This window comes from Haliotis rubra, unplaced genomic scaffold, assembly GCF_003918875.1.
Source record: "Haliotis rubra isolate DU_JTF1 unplaced genomic scaffold, ASM391887v1 Scf143, whole genome shotgun sequence".
NCBI lineage: Eukaryota > Metazoa > Mollusca > Gastropoda > Lepetellida > Haliotidae > Haliotis > Haliotis rubra.
In genome coordinates, this window is record NW_025765370.1 from 28,588 (window position 1) to 50,000 (window position 21,413).

Consider the following 21,413-nt stretch of genomic DNA (forward strand, 5'->3'; position numbering starts at 1 on the left):
CTTCAAGTCTCTATCCTACCTATACAGAGTGCCGTCTAACACCATTTGCACCTTTGTACCAGAGGTCTGTAAAGGCATTTATGAAGCTCTCCAGCCTGTGTATGCCAAGGTGTGTACAAGTACCCATATAAATAAACCATACTCACAACACAGTCATGTCAACAACATTTCCCCGACCCCTGGTTTGATAGTGCAACCTCTAGCTGTATATATAAACAGTCAGATGTGCACAATCTAATCATCTGAACTAAATTAATGCAAATGTAAGCTATTTCAAGGAGATAAAAAGGTCTTGTACAAATTATTCCCCATTATTACAAATTTAAAAAATTTCCCATTTAGCACCAGTTCAACAAATAATTACTTTTAATGTCAAAACATCGGACAAATATATATTGCTATTAGGCTGGGCAATGGATGGCTTTATCCCCCGCGTCTTGCACTGGAGATAAAAATATAACTACAAATATATATATTTGGTTGAACAAGCTTTATTAATGTATGTTATGCACATTTATCTGTAACAACAAATTAAATAGAATAAATTATAGAATATGAGTGTAACAATTTGTAATATGAAAATGATTTTTATATAAAATGAGCTTGAAAGTATCACAGACTTCTTAATAATTAAGAGAAAGTAACTGTACACAAAATATGTCACACCAGTGAGTGCAACTTCATCTAGAAGGCAGGGTTTTATCTCAGCAAGGGCATTTGAAATCTTTGGAAATTGTAAATATAATATGTATTCTACCATAGATAATATACCGTAGTCATTTGTCTGTCTTTTCCTCATCGTCAGCCAGAGATGTCAGGGATGTCAGGGATGAATTTACTGACTATTTTATGACGAATGGACAAGTTGACTGGCAATGGGACAAAATTTAACCTTACATGGTACATTGAGCTGTGTGGGTATTGTACATTGAGCTGTGATGGTATTGTACATTGAGCTGTGTGGGTATTGTACATTGAGCTGTGTGGGTATTGTACACTGAGCTGTGATGGTATTGTACATTGAGCTGTGTGGGTATTGTACATTGAGCTGTGTGGGTATTGTACACTGAGCTGTGTCGGTATTGTACACTGAGCTGTGTCGGTATTGTACATTGAACTGTGTCGGTATGGTGCAGGTTGAATGAAGTCATTCAGAGGTATGTAATCGTACAGTATGTATTTTCTTTTAAAACATGGTTATGGAAGAATGGAGATAAACCTACTGTGTAGCATGAGGTTTTAAATAAAAAAATTGAAGCTATTACCATGATTGCATAATTTCGTTATATACCTCTGCTTTTCCAACACAGTATGTTTATCTCTTAATTATAGGACCAAAAGAAAATATGACGAAAAGACCAAATTATGATTACCAGATAATGAAACTGCATATTTAGTATGTGTTAAAGTTTCCACACAATAGCTCTAAGTGAATATTGCATAATAATCTTAACAGAAATAATTACAAAACAATTATATGATTTATAACATGAAATATTTTGAAAAAAATCCTTATGGTATGTGAATGTATGCATCTATTATGTCAGGCATCTATTATGTCTATGTACCTATCTTCCATCATGTTTTACCTATTATGAAAGAATCATTAGCCTCTTTTGAACAGTAGTTATTTATTATTATCATAAATGAAACTTAATAATCATTGTTTCAATAAAGGTGTTTCAACAATATCAATAAGATTTGCAAAGTAACATACAAGATGGTGACAATAATTATTTTAGCAAATGAATATTCCATTGAATCACCGGGGCGGTGGGGTAGCCTAGTGGTTAAAGCGTTGGCTCGTCACGCCGAAGGCCCGGGTTCGATTCCCCACATGGGCACAATGTGTTAAGCCCATTTCTGGTGTCCCCCGCCGTCATATTGCTGGAATATTGCTAAAAGCGGCGTAAAACTAAACTCAGTCAGTCAGTCAGTCCATTGAATCACCCAAAAATGAATGCAGTGAATAAGGATTCTTGAAGTGTTTGACCAGAATGAAACTGAAGCCTAAAGATTACCATTTAGACTACCAGGAGGAAATAATAAATAGATGAAACTTTCACACTTTTTCATGAAATAATACATTTGTGAACCCTTAACACTTGCTGAATTAACCATGTTAACAAGTGCATGCAAATCTAAAGGGGCACTCACTGTTCTGAGTGTTAATGAGTTAATTATGTGTTTTGCAAATATTACAGTATCTACAAGGGTACATATTTACAATATACGTTTTGGCCACAGATGAATCACAATTCCAGTTATGTGCTTGTACAATATTTTATATATATAAGGGGATATTTTGCCCCAATATACACTAATAGGTCTTGGTGTAACCAGCTGTTCAAATATGCAGAAACGAATTCGTATTATTTTTTACATAACTTATTGCGCACATGAGTGTCTCTGTGCCACAGATATAAACCGCCTGTTACGACGTAAATTGTAATAAAAACGCAAATTGTAATACTTGCAGCAAATTGTAATAAACTTGACGTAAATTGTAATAAAAATTGACGTAAATTGTAATACGCAAATTGAATACAAATTGACGTAAATTGTAATAATTTTCGTTGTGGTAAAATGTAATAAATATTTACGTAAATTGTAATAACAGTTTTAATCACTCGTAAATACGCGGGTGTTTTTCGTTGCATTTCATACATCAAATAAACTTATGAGGGCGATAACTCAAGAAAGAATGACGGATTTTGTTCAAATTTGGTACCAAGGTATATTGGCGAGATTCACCGACACAAGTGAAATGGAGTGACCTTGAGATAATTTTCAAGGTCACAGCAAAAATCTGAGTGTTTTGCCAATATAAAGATTGTTAGCGCGATAACCCAAGAAAGAATTGACAAATCTTAGCTAAATGACTAAAAATGATATTCGTCCTGATATATAATCGATATAAACTGTCCTCTGTATCATGTCTTTTGCGAATATCTTTTGAGGTTTTGATATGTATACATATAAAGTGGGGGTGGGGTAGGGGTGGGTTTCTAACGGGTATATCTAACACACTTGCATGCATGTAGAGTCGGAGAGGTGGGTGGGTGTTCTAACGGGTATAACTACGAGCGACGTTCAAATAGTAGTCAGCCTCACCTAGAACATCATACAAATGCAGCTGTTTTTATGTTTTATTTTTCTACATATTATCTGGCAGCCTCAAGCAAATTGGTTTTGCTATGTTGCAGCCTCACGATCCCCATTTTGTGAGACTTTGTATCTTGGCTTGGTACTCCCAAAAAACGTAAAATCTGAAATAAAATGCATCACAAACTTCAGGAAACAAAACATGCTATGTTTGAGATTGGTAGAAGTCGGCTAGAATCAAACTTAGATATTAAACTGCACAAAAAAGCAATTTAAAAACTACAATCGCTTGTTCAAATGACTCCCCATTCTGTTTACTGAAAGAACTCGAGAAAGAAATGATGGATTTTGTTCAAATTTGGTACCAAGGTTTATTGACTGGAGATTGGAGATGTACCGACACCACTTGAATTTAGTGACCTTGAGGTCATTTTAAAGGTCACAGCGAAGGTGTAACAGTTTTGCACATGCCAAGCTTGGTAGCCGCGAACTCAGGAAAGTATTAATAGATTTTGATCCAATTTGATATCAAGGTGTATTGGCGGGATTCCCCCAACACCAACTGATTGGGAAACTTGTGCTCATTTTTAAGTTCACAGTGTTTTGCACATGTCTAACTTTTTAGTGCGAAAATACAAGACAGAATTAATATGTTTTGCTTAAAGGTAGTACCAACATGCGTTGGGAGTATCGTCTAACGCCAGTCGAAATCAGTGACCTTCGGATTATTTTCAAGGTCACAGCGAGTATTCTTGCGATATCTCCAAACCTATTGGATGGAATTTGTTCGCATTTTGTATCAAGGCATCAGATGACAGTTTCGGTAACGTTTACATAAATTTCAGGGTCAGACAGAGAATAATTGCGACATTCAGATATCGACATGTGGCGGGGGTAATAGCTATGTTTGTGACAAACGCTTTGTCATTACTAATTTTCAAACTTTTGTTAGCATATGGTTTCTATAATTTCATGTTGATTCTACCAGCTGTGAAATTATTCGCGACACGTCTTAAAAAAGCCAGAGATTATTTGTGTATGTTTCGAAAATTAAAGTGAATTGTTTTTCATTATGGAGTTATTTGATGTTGACGCAAGGACATATTTTACGAGCAATAGCTTTCAATAATTCAATGTTATTTCTATTACATTTTGAAGTTCTTCATGGCATATCCCAAAATAACGGGATATTGTTTGTTTACGCTTTGAAATGTACGTTTCTTTTTTTTTCATTTTCGAATTATTTTCAATGTTGACGCAATGACATATTTGAAGTTAATTTAATGTTTTAATCATATGTGATTTATTATGATTTATGTTTCGATCATACATTCATATATTGCGCTGTCACAGTTTAACCTGGTTCGTATTATTTTCTTCATCGTATTACTACATATAATTGTATTTTTATGAGAAGGAATTTTAAGTTACATTTGCTAAGGATATCATAAATCGCTGGCGCCTGGTTATTCCTTGCCACATAGCAGTCAATCTGTCTACACTCATTTGTTGTATTTGATTGATGCATTTAAAATAAAATGTAGAAATGACATTGAATTGCATCATTTGCTTCAAGGAATCGATCAGATGTGCTCGTTATCAAAGTAAAGTCAAAACTTCTTTCTGTACGGTATACAGTGGAAGTTGACACCTTAATTGTTATGGGTAGACTAAAGAAATCATTTATTTAGTTTCACCGCTCAAAATACAACAAAGAATTCAACGGGTGGCATTAACCTCAAAGAATGATCATAGCAATGCTGATAACCTACGAGGGCAAACATATCGGGGATAATTTGTTTTCATGCGATATGCACCGGGTACAATATCACTTTGTCATGGTGACATGACATCATGAACAATGTTAAGACGTCACGTTGCTTCTAAGAAGCCGCCTTCTATATACAACGATGACGGGGAGCCTGCCTTTGTTGGAAAGTAGATTATCGCGTAATTTCCGCAATTAAAGACTTCGGTTATAAATAGAAAATTATATTCGTGACCATAATATGCTAGGTTAACCTAAATATCGGCATATCCCTTCTCTGGTTCCGAAAATACCAAGATTTAGGCAGTTGTGTTGTAAACTGATATTTATCTTCTATAAAGTCGGCTATATTCAAACCATGAGAAATGTCGTCAAATAATGTGTGATGACAGTTACCAACGTCCCAATAGTGTCCATATATTTTAGAAATCTATAACAATAAAACACAACCTCACTACTTATTTTGATAAATGACAAAGGATTAATCAACCATATTTAAAGGTTTTCAGGCTTGAAGGACGAAGCTCATTAAAATCTATTGCCTTTTAGAGACTGATAAAAGGTTCGAACATGTGGGTCATAAATGCATGAAAGTTTTTATTGTTGTTCATACCCGTTAGGCCTCCCGCCTCTACAAGTATTTGAGATATAACCGTTAGAACCACCACCACCCCCTCTATGTCTTCAAGTATGATAGATATATCCGTTAGAACACACCACACCACTTTTCTGCCCATTTATTCAATTGGGCTAAATCATAGTTGAGAGTTGCTTCTATGGATTTTACATATTTTCCCGCAACACCGATTGATGTGTCATCGGCCAACATTATTGTGATATTTTGTCAATTTCCAGGTAAATCATTGATATATACAAGGAACACAAATTAACCAAGGGCAGATCCTAGAGGAACCCCTGCAGTAACATTTAGTTTTTCATTATGTTCCATTAACAGAGACACACTGTCGTCTATCAGGGCCCGGTTGTTCAAAACTCGGTTATCTTTTAACCAGCCGTTATACATTTAACCGACTGTTAACTAATAACAGAAGGTAATCTTGTTGTTCAAAACTCTGTTAACTTTTAACAGGTTGTTAACGTGACGTTGAGTTAACACACCTAAGGACCGCCGCTAACTTTTTAACAGTGTGGTTAACTCACAAATGGCGGTCATGGCTAACACTGCTTTCATGATGCCAGCTCAGCAAAGAAAGGATAGTGTATCGTGGACTGGACTTCGATATTGGAAAAAAATTCTGCCGAAGAGTTACATACGAAACTGTATCTATGCACATCATAGGAACTAAAATACACGTTGTACAAGTACATGATGCCAACGTTTCATCTTTTAGCACTTGTGGAAAGGTTTATATATGCTTTACTACACTAAATGTGTGAATTTCTTCTGTAAATATTATTCAAACAAACACTTTCAAAGAATATAACACGTACACCCTATACACTCGTATGATATGATATTGGACAAGGCTCCATGTAGATAATTAAATTAGTTTCATGAAAAAATATCCGAACGATTACATTATGATACTGAAAGTGTAATCGGCGGGATACGGTGATTGTGTATACTCTTATTCTACCGACCTTCACCTCAGAGAAATTGCCAAATACACTCCCATTTTAAGAAAGAGAAGAAGCCAGAAATGCCGATTATTACCGTTGTCGTTCTGCGTGATTTTGCGTCAGTCATGGTGTCACGCAGCACAGAAACTTGACAGTTTCGTGTAAACACATCACATTCCTGTATTGTATCTATTTTTAATTTCTTATTTCTTGCTACTATTCTCTTTCCATGCAAATGGGTGTCTGAAAATGTGAGAAAATGCTCCACAGTGTAAAGTCTGAAAAGATTTTTGTTTACATTTCAAACAGGTGTTGTCTTTCGAGCACAGCAGTTGTTTCCACCCCCAATATCTTTCGTTTCACTTTATCTAGACGCTTGGTATTGGTGCCAAAAAGACCAGTTGTAATTAGATTCTAAAATGTATGAGGTAGGGCTGGGACGAGTAGGAAACAATGGAATCGAGTACCCGCATGTACGTACCCGAATAGGAATCGAGTACCCGGAAATGTAAGAAATACATTCGGGTCAACCTTCTGAATATTCAATCACGATTTCACAGAGGTTATTGTAGAAAACTTGAACAGTTGGTAATAAGACATTAAAACTGACCTCAAGCTATTTAATTTACGTCTGTTTAACCAATATAGAGATTAACACCATTACTTACATTCCTCGTTATAACAACGAACGTTTTGTTCCTGCTGCTACTGTAACTTAACTACTCACTGCTCATGCACAGATAAATTAGTCATTAAAACTATGCTCCATTAATCGGACAATACCAATGATGTAAAAACCCGTGAATTTCCGGGTTAGAATATGGATCTTCAGTAACCCATGCTTGTCGTAAGAGGCGACTAATGGGATCGGGTGGTCAGACTCGCTGACTTGGTTGACATATGTCATCGGTTCCCAATTGCGCACATCGATGCTCATGTTGTTGATCACTGGATTGTCTGGTCCAGACTCGATTATTTACTGACCGCCGCCATATAACTGGAATATTGCTGAGTGCGGCGTAAAACTAAACTCAATCACTCATACACTCAATGATGTAAATGTGTGTTACTTCAAAAATCAAAAAGACAAGCTATTGTCTGCCCATGTCATTACAGAGCTCTTTCCCTTTCCGGATAATCGATTCCTAGAAATAGGACTCGATTCCAGCTGTACCCGACCCGGATTCGAGTACCCGAGTACCCGTCCCAGCCTTAGAATGCAGTGATTCATTTGTCGCCGCTGAATATGAAATACAAGTGATGTAATTGGCGTTTCAATACCGGCCTTCGCGAAACATGATTTTGTAAACACTATCCAATAGGGCGCAAAGTGCACTTGGGCGTTCGTGTGAGTGTATTTATGAAAACATCTGAACACGATTCCAGGCTTATCGGCAACGTTTCAGAATTATTAGTGATTTTATTAAAAACTGATATCATTGTTAATTAATATGCTATTTTGAAAGTCTATACTCCAAGTAATTATCCGATTTTGTCCGTCTGGCATCCCTTCCCATAGATGGATTTTAATTATATTTTTACTAATCATTTCAGCAATAGACCTAATTTCTTTTTCATTCTTCGAATGTTTTAATTGAAGCAAATCATCTTTCAGAAATGCTGTATTAATTGATGAAAACTTAGTTAGCATAAACATTGCTCTCGCAACTGATGTGTAGGAAAATAAACATAACATTGTTATGTATCTATTTCTGTTGTGAGTGATATGCAGGCCTACTTCGTAGTCACTTTGATTAAATGAATATCGAAACCTTTTTGTCACAGCGAAAACAACACTATTTCTTGTCATATTACACAATAATATTTGGAATTTTTAACTTATTTTATAACAATATCTGAATGCTAATGTTATACACTGATAGGTTCATATAAGGAATACTATGGCACAATAGTATTTCTCTGTCGAATCGTTGCAGCGTTCTATAATGCATGAAATTATGAAATATAATATATGTTTTCCGACCGTGAAGTCATTAACAAGAATTATGCATTTTCTGCAGTCACTTGTGAATTGAACTAAATGAAGGTTCATCTGATTAATGAGTATCGAGGAAGTTATGTTCATCTATAAATTAGACGCAGCTTCATGTTTTTCAAGAATATGCGTCTGTGAAGGCGTTCAGATAATCACGATATTGCACAGTATTATTCATGAGATTCCTGTCAAAAGTAAGGTCGGATAATAGATCGATTTTATTCAGCAGTGTTGGCCCTGGGGCCTATAGTACGATTACAGTTTGATTACTTGCACGTGGTGCTAGTAACATATTAAGTTTCTATTGGTATTGAATGCATATTTCAGATAAAAGCTATGGTATTAATTTCACAACATCTATATTGTTTGATGTTAAAAGATTTGGCAATGTGTGTTCATACATTACAATTTTTGACAGACTTGGCAAATAATTAATAAATGATATTAATAGCATCTTCACGACTTGGCCATACAGTCATGACAATTTAAGGAGTGAAAAGTGAGCGATAGGTCTTGTGGGAATTCAAAGATTCATTAAAGAACAAATGAACTTTGTTTTTTTTTACACTTTTAACTATTACATATGAAAGATCGGGCGATGGTGTCACCATGCACAGATTTCCACAGGACCCCGCAGTTCGTGCTAAATGGGTTATGTTTGTGAATGCGAAGCGAGCGTTGTGGAAGCCTGAAACGATATCTTACTTGTGTTCAGATCGCTTCACGGAAGTTAAAGAATCAAAACTACTTACTAGTTGTAGTAAAATATGTATATGATTGATGACCATAAAGATTTTCCATGACACAACTTATAACATAACGATTTCTTCCTCGGAAGCGAGGTGGGGGTCGAAGTCACAATACTGCGCGATAAATTTCTTGCTACATTCACATGGTTGATGTCCACTCACCAGTATGTAGATACTGGTCAATGTGCGTCTTTATATTTGGTTAGTGATTTATGTATTTGTACCCCCTAGAGTATATGTAATCTTTAAGACTGTAGCCGTCTAAGCGTAACTCTGTGTGTAATATTTATACATTTTCTATCCACGGACAACATGCTTCTAATATTAATATTATTTTCATGGATTCATCATATTTTATCTATAGCTGTGCTATAGTTTTTCATTAAAATGTTTTTTCTGTTGCTGGAATTGAAGTAAGTCCCACACAGAGCTGGGATCATATAATGTCTTTGAAATATAAATTATGCAAACGGCTGGAACCTTGTGTTCCAATACAAAACGTTCGTAACGCTACGACATTCGCATGCCTATGATAGTTGGCCTCAACCATTGACTGGATTACATTCTCTTCGTCAGCAGAGAAATTTCGACTTCTCTTTTTTCTTGGGGTGCAGGCGACATTTTGCGTTTCCATTTTTGGTAAACCGGAAGTAAACAGAAAACGGAACTATGGGATATATGGAAGCTAACCAGTGACGTTAACCACACTGTTAAACTTTGACGGCGACGTTAGCTAACGGCATGACTAACCATGTTTTGAACAACGCATATTTAACGTTCGGTTACCTAACGGCCGGTTAAGGAGTTAACCGGCGGTTAAGATAACCGAGTTTTGAACAACCAGGCCCAGATAGATAGTTAGTTAACCAACTAAGTACGTTTCCACGAACACCATCATTTTCTAATTTGTGCAATAAACCTTTATGCCATGCCCTGTAAAAAGCTTTTGAAATATCACAAAACAGCATACAGTAAAGGTGGTGATTATCTAGAACTGAGCATATATTATGATAAATGTCTATGTTGAGATGTAGTTGAATGACTAGCAGTAAAACCTGACTGGAATTTACTTAAAATGTTATGTTCATGGAAATGGTCGTGCACATGCTTTACCATTATTCTTTCAAGGATTTTCCAAAGGACATGTAATAAACTATTAGGTCTGTAATTAGTTGGGAGGGATGCATCTCCTTCTTTCAAAACATTACCCGTTTTCCACAATGTAAGCAAATACAGTCACTCAGTGATATATTATACAACAAACAAAGAGGGTCAGCCATAGATGTACAAATTCGTTTTAAAACTCTCATGTTAATGCCATCAGGTCCACTAGATTTGTTTGCTGGTAAGGTCTTATCAGATACCTCCGTTTCGGTTACAATTACATTTGTTATACTGTTAACACAGCGATGGCTAACAGGTGGCAAAGTCTTGCCGCCATCAGTAACATTTGAAACAGATACAAAATATTCATTTAATGTTTGAGCTGTATCCAAATCTGTAAAACCTGAAGGTGCCCCAGAATCATCAGTGACAAGAAGGGGAATGGGTCCCGATGAAGTAGTAACCACCTGGTTGAGTAGACTGAGGTGATAAATAGTTATCAAAAATAGATTAAAAGTTTCCCTTGGCTATTCTTTTCAGATTATTTACTTTATTCCTTTGCGTTTTGTATTTTAATAGCTCAGAAGTATTCAGAGATCGAAATGCTTTTTTCCTTAGACGTTCTCATTTCTTTTAAACTCCCTGGGGACTGTACAGCCATGCTGCCTGTTAGGCGCAATGAACTAAACACTCACATTGCCAGCACATACTCATTTCGTCGGCGAAACGTTCACGTCGACGTCTGTACACCCGCATTCTTCCATTGCGTCGTTCCAATAGAAATCGTGATTCATCACTGAACCAGATTCTACGCCAAATCGGTAGGTTCCAGGTTTGAACGTTGGTGCATTATTGAACTCGATGTCGACGATGTTGTCGAAGCACAGGGCCAAAATAAGGTCTTCTGGCACGTAAACCAGCCTCTCTCAACCTGTTTCTGACGGTCTGAGCAGAAAGCCTCCTCAATCCGTGTATTTGTCGAGCGGTATTGGTCGCCGTAGCTGTTCGATGACGCAGGTGATGTACCCGGATGTGCGATCCTGCGCCGCAGTGGTCGCTCGAGGTCGCCCACTACGAGGGGCATCTGCTACCGCATTCTGCGGCCATATATCTCTCCCAGAGCCGTGAAATGGTGCTTTGGTGAACATTTATGCGTCGGGCAACTGCACGTTGAGACTGGCCAGCTTCAAGCAAACCAATGGCGATGACGGTTGGCATCACTTAGACGTGGCACTTTGCGTTCGTCAACAATATTCCAAATACAGTGAATAATCGACAGACAGCGATCAACCTTTTATACCCATCATTGCGACTATCTGATCCCCAACTTTCACGTGCATTGCATTTGAATTGTGTATTCTGTGACACTACACGCCGAAATTGAAAATCATGCTGTTACATACGGGTATTTAACGGATGGTGCGTTTTGTTGTGATGTTTCAAAACATAAACACCATAGGACTCATAAACAGAGCAAAACCTTTTGTAAAATGAATCACGTTTTAATTCATTGCTACATGAAATTGCTATTTTCATGATCCGTTTCATTTTTGGGAGAGTATATATCAGGACGAGTATCATTTTCGTCATTTAGCTAAGATTTGTCAATTCTTTCTTGGGTTATCGCGCTAACAATCTTTATATTGGCAAAACACTCAGATTTTGGCTGTGACCTTGAAAATTATCTCAAGGTAACTCCATTTCACTTGTTTCGGTGAATCTCGCCAATATACCTTGGTACCAAATTTGAACAAAATCCATCATTTCTTTCTTGAGTTATCGCCCTAACAATGTTATTTGATGTATGAAATGCAACGAAAAACAAACACCCGCGTATTTACGAGTGATTAAAACTGTTATTACAATTTACGTAAATATTTATTACATTTTACCGCAACGAAAATTATTACAATTTACGTCAATTTTTATTACAATTTGCGTATTACAATTTACGTCAATTTTTATTACAATTTACGTTTTTATTACAATTTACGTTAAGTTTATTACAATTTGCTGCAAGTATTACAATTTGCGTTTTTATTACAATTTACGTCGTAACACCTCCGCTTTGAGTACATATTTGCTCCGCATATTATAGTGTAGTTACATTTCGAATAGGACATTTAGCATTATTGTCGTAGATGTGATGCTCGCATTACATTTGTCAACACACGTATAGTCAGAGTACTCACTTGTGTCAATGACTTTTCTGGAAAAGCCAAGCTGATCGCCGTCAGCACAGCATTCCTCTTCTCTCTTCTGGAATAGTCCTTACACATAATATTCCAGAGTGTTTCGTGGCTCAGATATAGAGCCACAAAACGCTCCGTTTCCCTCCTGGAAAAATCGAGTAGAGGTCTCTTCGTAGCAGACGAGGCCATCTTTCGCGCTTGTTTGTAAACATTTACAACGTGACACCAAAACGCAATGTGATTGGCCGTGCCACATCCAACTTGCCGATTAACTAGAACAGGCTCTACACACTCGCGACTCAATCGATGTCGATTCGAGCGGTCGACTTGTACCGTTTGTTGAATTCGATTTATCACTCAGACGATACGACTCGGTCGAATTGGGCATATCGTTTTGACGGGCCGACCCGTGTGAGTCCGGCTTTAGTCCTTATGGGGAGGTGAGGTAGCCTAGTGGCTAAAGAGTTCGCTCGTCACGCCGAAGACCCGGGTTCGATTCCACACATGGGCACAACGTGTGAAGCCCATTTCCGGTGTCCCCCGCCGTGAAATTGCTGGAATATTGCGAAAAGCGGCGTAAAACCAAACTCACTCACTCATAGTCCCTATTGGCCTCTTCAGATTATGTACCACTTGTTATTCAATTACACGCTGTTGTTAATGTTAATCTGCTGTTTGTCAAAACATACTATGTGTATATACTTCTCATTGTGAGGTTGTATTCACTCATAGCTTGATAACGGTGTAAGAATATACATCGAAACGTCGCTATATAAACAAGAAGTTGACATCCCTAAAGTTGTATGCTTCCTTTTTGACTCTCCAGCTTCTAAAATGCCGATCAAACAATTACAATCACACTTGTTTGAGTCAAAGTAGTCACTACTACTGTCGCGTTCAGGCACAGATGCACATATGTCGATACAGATTTCTGTCGATACTGATTGATTCCAGAACTTGACGTGTTCTATACCATAATTCTAACACCATACATATTGCACCTGCACTATAAATCATCGTGAGTGTCTAGTTTATACAAGTCGGTTTGTGTCAGTCAAGAACTTGTGTACGTACCGCTGGTAATGACCTAACTGGTGTGTTTAATTGCACTTTGGAGTGTGTCAGGTTTGTAGGTTAACTTAACTAAGTTCATCATTCTCTTGTTTCAGACATGAACTGCTTGACAATAACTCAAACTCTCAGAATGACATTCAGTTATATCCAGATCTATTACACATATTCCTTGACATTTTGTATGACAATATTGTCTTTTCCCGGTATCCCGGTTTCCCTGAATGCGAAATCAAGATCTTAAGGATGGTCAGACATTATTAAACATTAGAGAAATGGACACATGAAAAAGCATATAAACACGTGTTATCTGGTACTTAACTTGGAATATATGTCATTTACTAGAACTTTTGAGCCGGAACAAATATGTAGAATCTAATATGAGTAACACTTGAGAAAATGCTCATGTCAATTCCGTACTGTTTACAATGTATCATTTATCTTATCTTATGTATAAAAAATCAAACAAAGATAACGACAATTTTGCCACACACATCAGGCAAACTGGTGTTATGGAAATATAGTTGTGTAGAAAAGGTTCATCTTGTGAATGCATAACCGGGGTTCAGTCATTCACCTCAAATGGTATTTACCTGGGTATGTAACATATAGCCATTGTAAATAAACAACATATACCCATTCTTGTTTCAACAATGTTTTTCTGTCAGAACAATATCTAGTAACTGTTTCAGTTTAGAAGATCAAGTCTTGCTTCCTCAATACAGACTAGGTTATTAAGATTACAGAAATATTAGGTATATTTTTAAAATGTGTACACATTCTACCCTTAATGTTTTAGAAAGTGATTCAAGCTATGCCTGTGTGTAACTTTTCACTTTAAAAAGTATATTCCAGAGAAGTTCATACATCATCCAAGAAGTAATTGGTCTGACATATTCATGTAAACCTCAAGTGTCGCATTCAATGCAAAATATTGTAATGAACATACATTCTGCAATTTAGTTAGAAGGAGCATGCATACATTGTCAATGTATTGACCTTATTGACCCGTGACCGGTTTGCCATGAATATACAAGGAAGATTTCCCCACATGGGTATGATATGTGAAGCTCATTTCTGGTGTCCCCACCGTGATATTGCTGGAATATTGGTAAAAGCGGCGTAGAGCCATACTCACTCACTCTTATGTCGGGCCGATTCTGACCCGGAAGTCCTGATGAACGTCTTCGCTGGGTACAGTTGCACCTACAAATGGCTAACTCTCCTGAAAAATGCGGGTATTGACATCATGGAGATCACCTGACCTCAGTCCCATGGAACACGTATAGGATGCTCTTTGAAGAAGTCTTTGTGCCTTAAGACTTCAACCCAAGAAAGTTCAAGATTTGGGTGCCATGTTGGTACAGCAATGGCGCAGGTTAACCAATACTGTGTCTTTAGGTGGTAGGGAGTTAATACGACAGCATTGCCTTGCTGTTGTAAATGCAAGAGGGGACGTACGTGGTACTGGACAAACCAGCGCTATCCAACAGCAGCACATATATGCTAATGTTTGGGACATAAAATACCACATGTGAATTATCTCGGTTGGTTTAGTATGTATGCATGATAAGGGTAAAGTGGTACTTCGTTGTGAAAATAACTTGGAGCGCTTCTAAAAACGTCTGGCTATATAACACCTGACTCTAACATTCTATATTCTAAGATCAGAGGTACCCACTGTGCCTTATCCTGCGATGCACCTTTACTCGAAATTATACTTACACCAAATGCATAACTTCAGCTAGTGTGAATACTGAATCAGAGTTTTAATCATTTTAACCTGAGATCCATTGGTAACATTCGGTAATGCCTGACAATTGCTGCAACTGAAGCCCTTGTTCGAGCTCTTGTTACGTCGAGGCTTGACTACTGTAACAGCATCTTTTCAGGTCTCAGTTTTAACCCCCTTTATAAGCTTCAAAAGATCCAAAACACTTCCGCCCGCATCATCAGCAAGACTTCTAAACGTTCCCACATGACACCCGTGTTGAAAGAACTGCATTGGCCACCGGCTAGGGCCAGAATCGACTTTAAGATCCTCTGTCTGACATACAAGTGCCTCCATGGTTTGACTCCCTCCTACTTGTCTGAACTCCTACTTCTCTATGTCCCCGCACGCAACTTGCGCTCCAACACACAAAATCTACTGGTCACCCCATCCTACAAACTGAAATCCTTTGGATACCGAACGTTCTCTTACTCTGCACCTGTGCTTTGGAACTCTCTCCCCTGTGTCATTAAAAGCTCTGGCACAATCGACATTTTTAAGTATAGACTTAAATCCCACCTTTTCCCAGCATACTACTTATAATTTCAACTGTAAATATTCCAGGGTAAATATTCTGTAGCGCTTTGAGCAATCCTTAAGGTGTGGAATAGGCGCATTATAAGTATGCATTTATTATTATTATAACATATAGTCGTAATGTATTTCTTTTATACCAAGTGTAACTAACCTGTAATTCACAAATTCAAACAACTTTAAATCAAGACTGACATTGGAACCACCTTGTCAGGTTGGGGAAAACACAACAAGTGAATAGCATTGACACTTTTCTTATGCACCTATTTAAACGTCCCATTATTCTGGCTACTTTGCATTTTGAGCCAGGGTAGACAGATTATAGACTTGCGAAGAGGTGTACCCTTTCACCGAGAACTATATTAATGTTACAGATGTAATGAATATATGACTTCAAGGGACATAACTCTATGGAGGTCGCTTGAAATAATGTTTGGTCGGTAAAGGGCGCGAGTGTCGTTCTAATGCAACGTTGCATGAATTCATTTAAACTTTATAAAAAAAAAATTCATATTGTAATCTAAATACGTTTGTTGTTGTTTTTAAATTATATGGTAGCTTTCCTGGGGGCTGATAGTTAGTATTATTGAGAGAAATGCATTATTTATTTTTAGAAAAGTGTTGTGTGATATAGTGCCTTCAAGGTCGAACTCTGATAACGTGACGTGAGTGAAAGTGTGCTTGTGCTTGTGCTTGTGGTTGCTAACAAGGCTGACACATGCCCGTGTTATAGTGACAGCCAACTAAGGTACCTTAGCAAGATGGATACCCCACTAAGAGTGAGTCCTTGTTTAATCCTTGCCGGGCGCCAGACATGTTTTAAACATCTTCAGGTATGACCGACTGAACGCACCTTGGCACACAGCCTGTGTATGTCAACACGTATCCTGTGCATTCCTACTGAAAATGACTGACAATAGATCATAACACAGCACGTCTGTTGACTCATGTTGTGCCCTTAAACGCACAATGGTCTTAAGTGCACAGAAATCATAAATAAACATGAGTGGGCGGAGCTTATGTGCCCACGTCAAACGTGTTTCGTACGCACTACTTCTCTCTTGAACACGGAAGTGTCTTTACTTCTGCTGAGTCGTGTAAAGTTGAATAGCGTGTAATGAGAGTGCATTTTCCCCTACAACATAACAAAAACACCATTTCCTTCCATAGTTACCATTTATAAATATTAAAGAAAATATAGCAATATTCAAATGTTTGTTAAAAGTTCGATCGAAAATTTGCAAGGGACCGTTCATAACGTATAGCTGGGCTGGGATCGAGTGATGATGATTTTTATGGAGAAGCACGTACAATGTGAATAACAGTCCCACCCCACCCCTCTTCCTTCATGAAAACACACAAAGTGCATGTACATGTATACAAAATTGATGACACTCTCTCTCTCTCTCTCTCTCTCTCTCTCTCTCTCTCTCTCTCTCTCTCTCTCTCTCTCTCTCTCTCTCTCTCTCTCTCTCTCTCTCTCTCTCTCTCTCTCTCTCTCTCTCTCTCTCTCTCTCTCTCTCTCTCTCTCTCTCTCTCTCTCTCTCTCTCTCTCTCTCTCTCTCTCTCTCTCTCTTTGGGAGAGTGTGAATTCTACTCTTTTAGGTGGGGTGGGGGTAGCCTAGTGGTTAAAGTGTTCTCTCATCATGCCGAAGGCCCGGTTCGATTCCCGAAATCGGTACAATGTTTCAAGTCCATTTCTGGTGTCTTCCGCCATAATATTGGAATATTGCTAAAAGTGGTGTAAACCCATACTCAGTCTTTTAGCAGGGTGGTGGGTTGTCTGCAGGTCTTCCCTGTTGGAACTGAATTTGGTGTTTGGTAATCAATTCTTGGGTTATGTGCCATGTTCTTTATCAATAAGGCCAGACCAATGTATTTCTTGTTTTACATATTTTTGTCCTCAGAAGAATTTCTTGTAAGTTTACATTTTTGACCAATAAAAACATTAGGATTTTATTTTTTGAGCGGGGAAAATTCACTTTTATTTCTTTTCGTATTCTGGAAAAAATACAACTGGAGGATACGTAAAACAAGAAATAGAATTGGTCTGGTCTAAACTTGAAATATAGGTGTGCTTATACAGTATGCATGAGAAGCAATGTATACAGGACACCTTTAGCACAGTTTACTAAAGGTAAAAGATGCAAATGTGTTATGTGACTTTTAAGATATCAGAAGTTTAAACATTTGGGACATCTTTGAAATAGTGTGAAATGAGAGATAGTTGGTTATGATGCCTCTATCAGTATCATACCAGTCACATCCCAATCAAGGGCATCAACTTTATATATTTGCATTGGGGTAGGGAGTCAAACCAATGCCTGAGGCGTCACATAAGTTTATGCAGCTGAACATAGACAAGCATGTGCAAGGTGAACATGTCACAGTGGACATTTTCTGTCCAAGTATGGACATCCATCAAATCCTGCATGGTGTTAGTTGTTTGTGTATTCAGAAATGTTGTAGAGCATCAGCTGACCAGATAAAACTGACCATTGTCAGATTTCCCCATAAAATGACAAAAGAAATGAGTTTTGTTAAAGATGTTTTATTACTAAAATACAGAGCAGCCTGTCTTGAAATGGGACAGGCTAGAAGAATTTTTATGAAATGTAATTATATGTAGTACCGAACTCATTAAGTTGGTTCACACACATATCTTTATGTCTGTTGAAAAGACTCTTACAAACAATTGAAGTAATGCCATTGGCTCACCAACGTGAAATGTGTAAATACGTGGAGGTTACATGTATATGGCATTGAACATTACACCCATCATATTTGTGAAAATATAAACTAGTAAACAAACCAAGGTAGCTATTTGAAAATATTTTCATAAACAGAGAAGCATTCCCTACACCCCATTCCTTAAAGTATTTTCAAGTGTTACAAGAATAATTTAAAACCATACAACTGATTAAAATCCAACAATAACCAAGTCTATGATATAAATACAAGTATTACAGTCACATTTCACAATCATCTCTGGGGAGGGTGGGGTGTGTGGTGGTTTAGCCTATAGCTAGTGGTTCAAATGTTCGCTCATCACCCAGAAGACCCTGTTTTGATTCCCCACATGGGTACAGCCCATTTCTGGTGTCCCCGTCGTGATATTGCTGGAATATTGCTAAAAGTGGTGTAAAACCATACTCACTCACAATCACCTCAAATGTCACCTTGAATGTTGACATAGCACTAACATTAAACATGGCAGTAATTATAACCAGACATGAAAATAAGGAATACCTTGCATCATATATGAGTAATAATAAGTGAAACATGTTTTACAGCTACATGAACACTGACATCAACTTTAATGATCATGACCAAAACCTTCAAAGAACAGGGTATCCATTTGAAGAAGAAGGCACATGTCATGTTTAATTATGCATGTGTGAATTCCTTCTTAGAACCTGTGTTGTCTTGGGACATGAACATTTTACCAAAACAATTCCGGGACTAATGAAGAATAATCTCATTAATCTTTGTGTTGTAGTCATTATGGAAACAACACTGTTTCACTGGGCTGCACATCTTGTTTATAAATTATTACCTTTATCAAATGATTTGGTATGAACCCATGATACGTAACTACATTTAACAAAATGTCCTCCAGAAACAAAATATGGCAAAATCTGGAGCAACAAAACTGACAAAGCTGAATATTTCAAGATGGGGTAATTTTCTTTTTCTAAGACTAACAGCATACACATTAAATAGTTAGATGTAACATCACATGTAAGACATTATTCACATATCATGAATTACACATATAAAACTTTCTTCTTCGTTCTGGCAAAGGGCAACAGTTTTACATGCCTTCCATGGCAGACATGCAGAGACTTAGTTGCCAGTATGTAAAGCCTTAATTAAATACTAACTATCACAAAAGTAATATAACAGCCAGTATCATGAAATACAAGAAATATGGCATAACTTTACTATTCCATTGTTTACTACATGCCACATATACTAATATCAAACCATCAAACTATATCAAATCATACTTCTAAATCACATTGTCATGCAGTGTAAAAAAAATGTCACTGAAAAGGTGGTCTAATTGTTCAGCAGGACAATAAGCACAAATGGGGAACAGAAAAGCACAAAATGTTTGTGTGGGAAAATTAATGGAAACTTCTGTTCTGCTGGCAAAATAAATAAAAATTATTGCTGAGACTATTTTACTGCTTCAAAACAGAAGTTCCTTAATTTGTTTCCATTATGGAGGTGTTACTCAGCTGACATCAGAATGCCAAAACAATTATCAAAATACATCATACAAATCAGTAAACTGCACAATGAATGCACTTGAATCATTCCTGTAGTCCATCAAGATAACTGTCATCACTTGTCATCTACAGTGATGGGGACACCTCTTCCTGGTACTTGGTCAGCATCATATTCTGTTGATTTGCATTCTGGTTAACCTCTCGAGGTAATATGTGGCTGCTCTAAAGTACAAAAGATAGAAGTGTTTTTATTTATATTGAACAACTTTTTATGGACAAAAACCTTTTTTTATTTTATAAGTGTGACGTTTTGATAAAATTTTGTACCATTGTGAACAAATGCTTGGACAAGGTGAACTACCATAAATGTATATCATGTACCTGCATCACAATATTTGGTCATATTTGGGAAACTGTGTTATACATCAACCGAGATACATTAACTCAGTTAATATTTTATGCTTGTAAAAAAAATAGCAACAGTCAGTTTCAATGAGATAATAATAGCATTAGCAACCTAATTTTCTTTTGGCAGTACAAACTTAGTCCAACAAAAATCACAAGGGGAAGGGGGGAGAGGAGTTTGATGATTTTTATGGAGAAGCATGTACAATCTGAGTAACTTAAAATTTATGTACAAAGGAAGTGACCCCCTCCCATGTACAAATACAATTACGCCCCCCCTCCCTCGTCTTCACATTAATTTGTATATTTATAATTTAAATATAATTATGTACAAAATGGCTACCCCGCCCTGGTACATGTGTACAAAATTAACGACTTACCCTACCTCCCAGAAGAAAACGGGTGACCCCTCCCCTTAAAATCATAACCAACCAACCAACCCACCAACCCACCAACAAACCAACCAACCACCCACCCACCCACCCGCCAACCCACCCTCTGTGCATCAACCAACCAACCCACCCACCCACCCTCTGTGCATAAACCAACCAACCCTCTGTGCATCAACCAACCCACCAACCAACCCACCCTCTGTGCATCAACCAACCAACCAACCAACCAACCAACCCGACCACCCACCAACCAACCACCCACCCACCAACCCACCCTCTGTGCATCAACCAACCAACCCACCAACCAACCCACCCTCTGTGCATCAACCAACCAACCCACCAACCAACCCTCTGTGCATCAACCAACCAACCCACCAACCAACCCACCAACCCACCCTCTGTGCATAAACCAACCAACCCACCAACCAACCAAGCCACCCTTTGTGCATCAACCAACCAACAAACCAACCCACCAACCAACTCACCCACCCACCCTCTGTGCATCAACCA

General features: G+C 37.7%; 1 long non-coding RNA gene across 1 annotated transcript in view; it reads right to left on the reverse strand.

Moving 5' to 3' along the window:
• Positions 1–19,663: 19,663 nt before the first annotated feature.
• The window catches only part of LOC124269241, a 7,021-nt gene continuing 5,271 nt past the window's right edge, over positions 19,664–21,413 (reverse strand). Inside the window, exon 3 of the long non-coding RNA XR_006896469.1 lies at positions 19,664–20,328. This is a non-coding gene — a long non-coding RNA (uncharacterized LOC124269241). The remainder of the gene's footprint in view (positions 20,329–21,413) is intronic.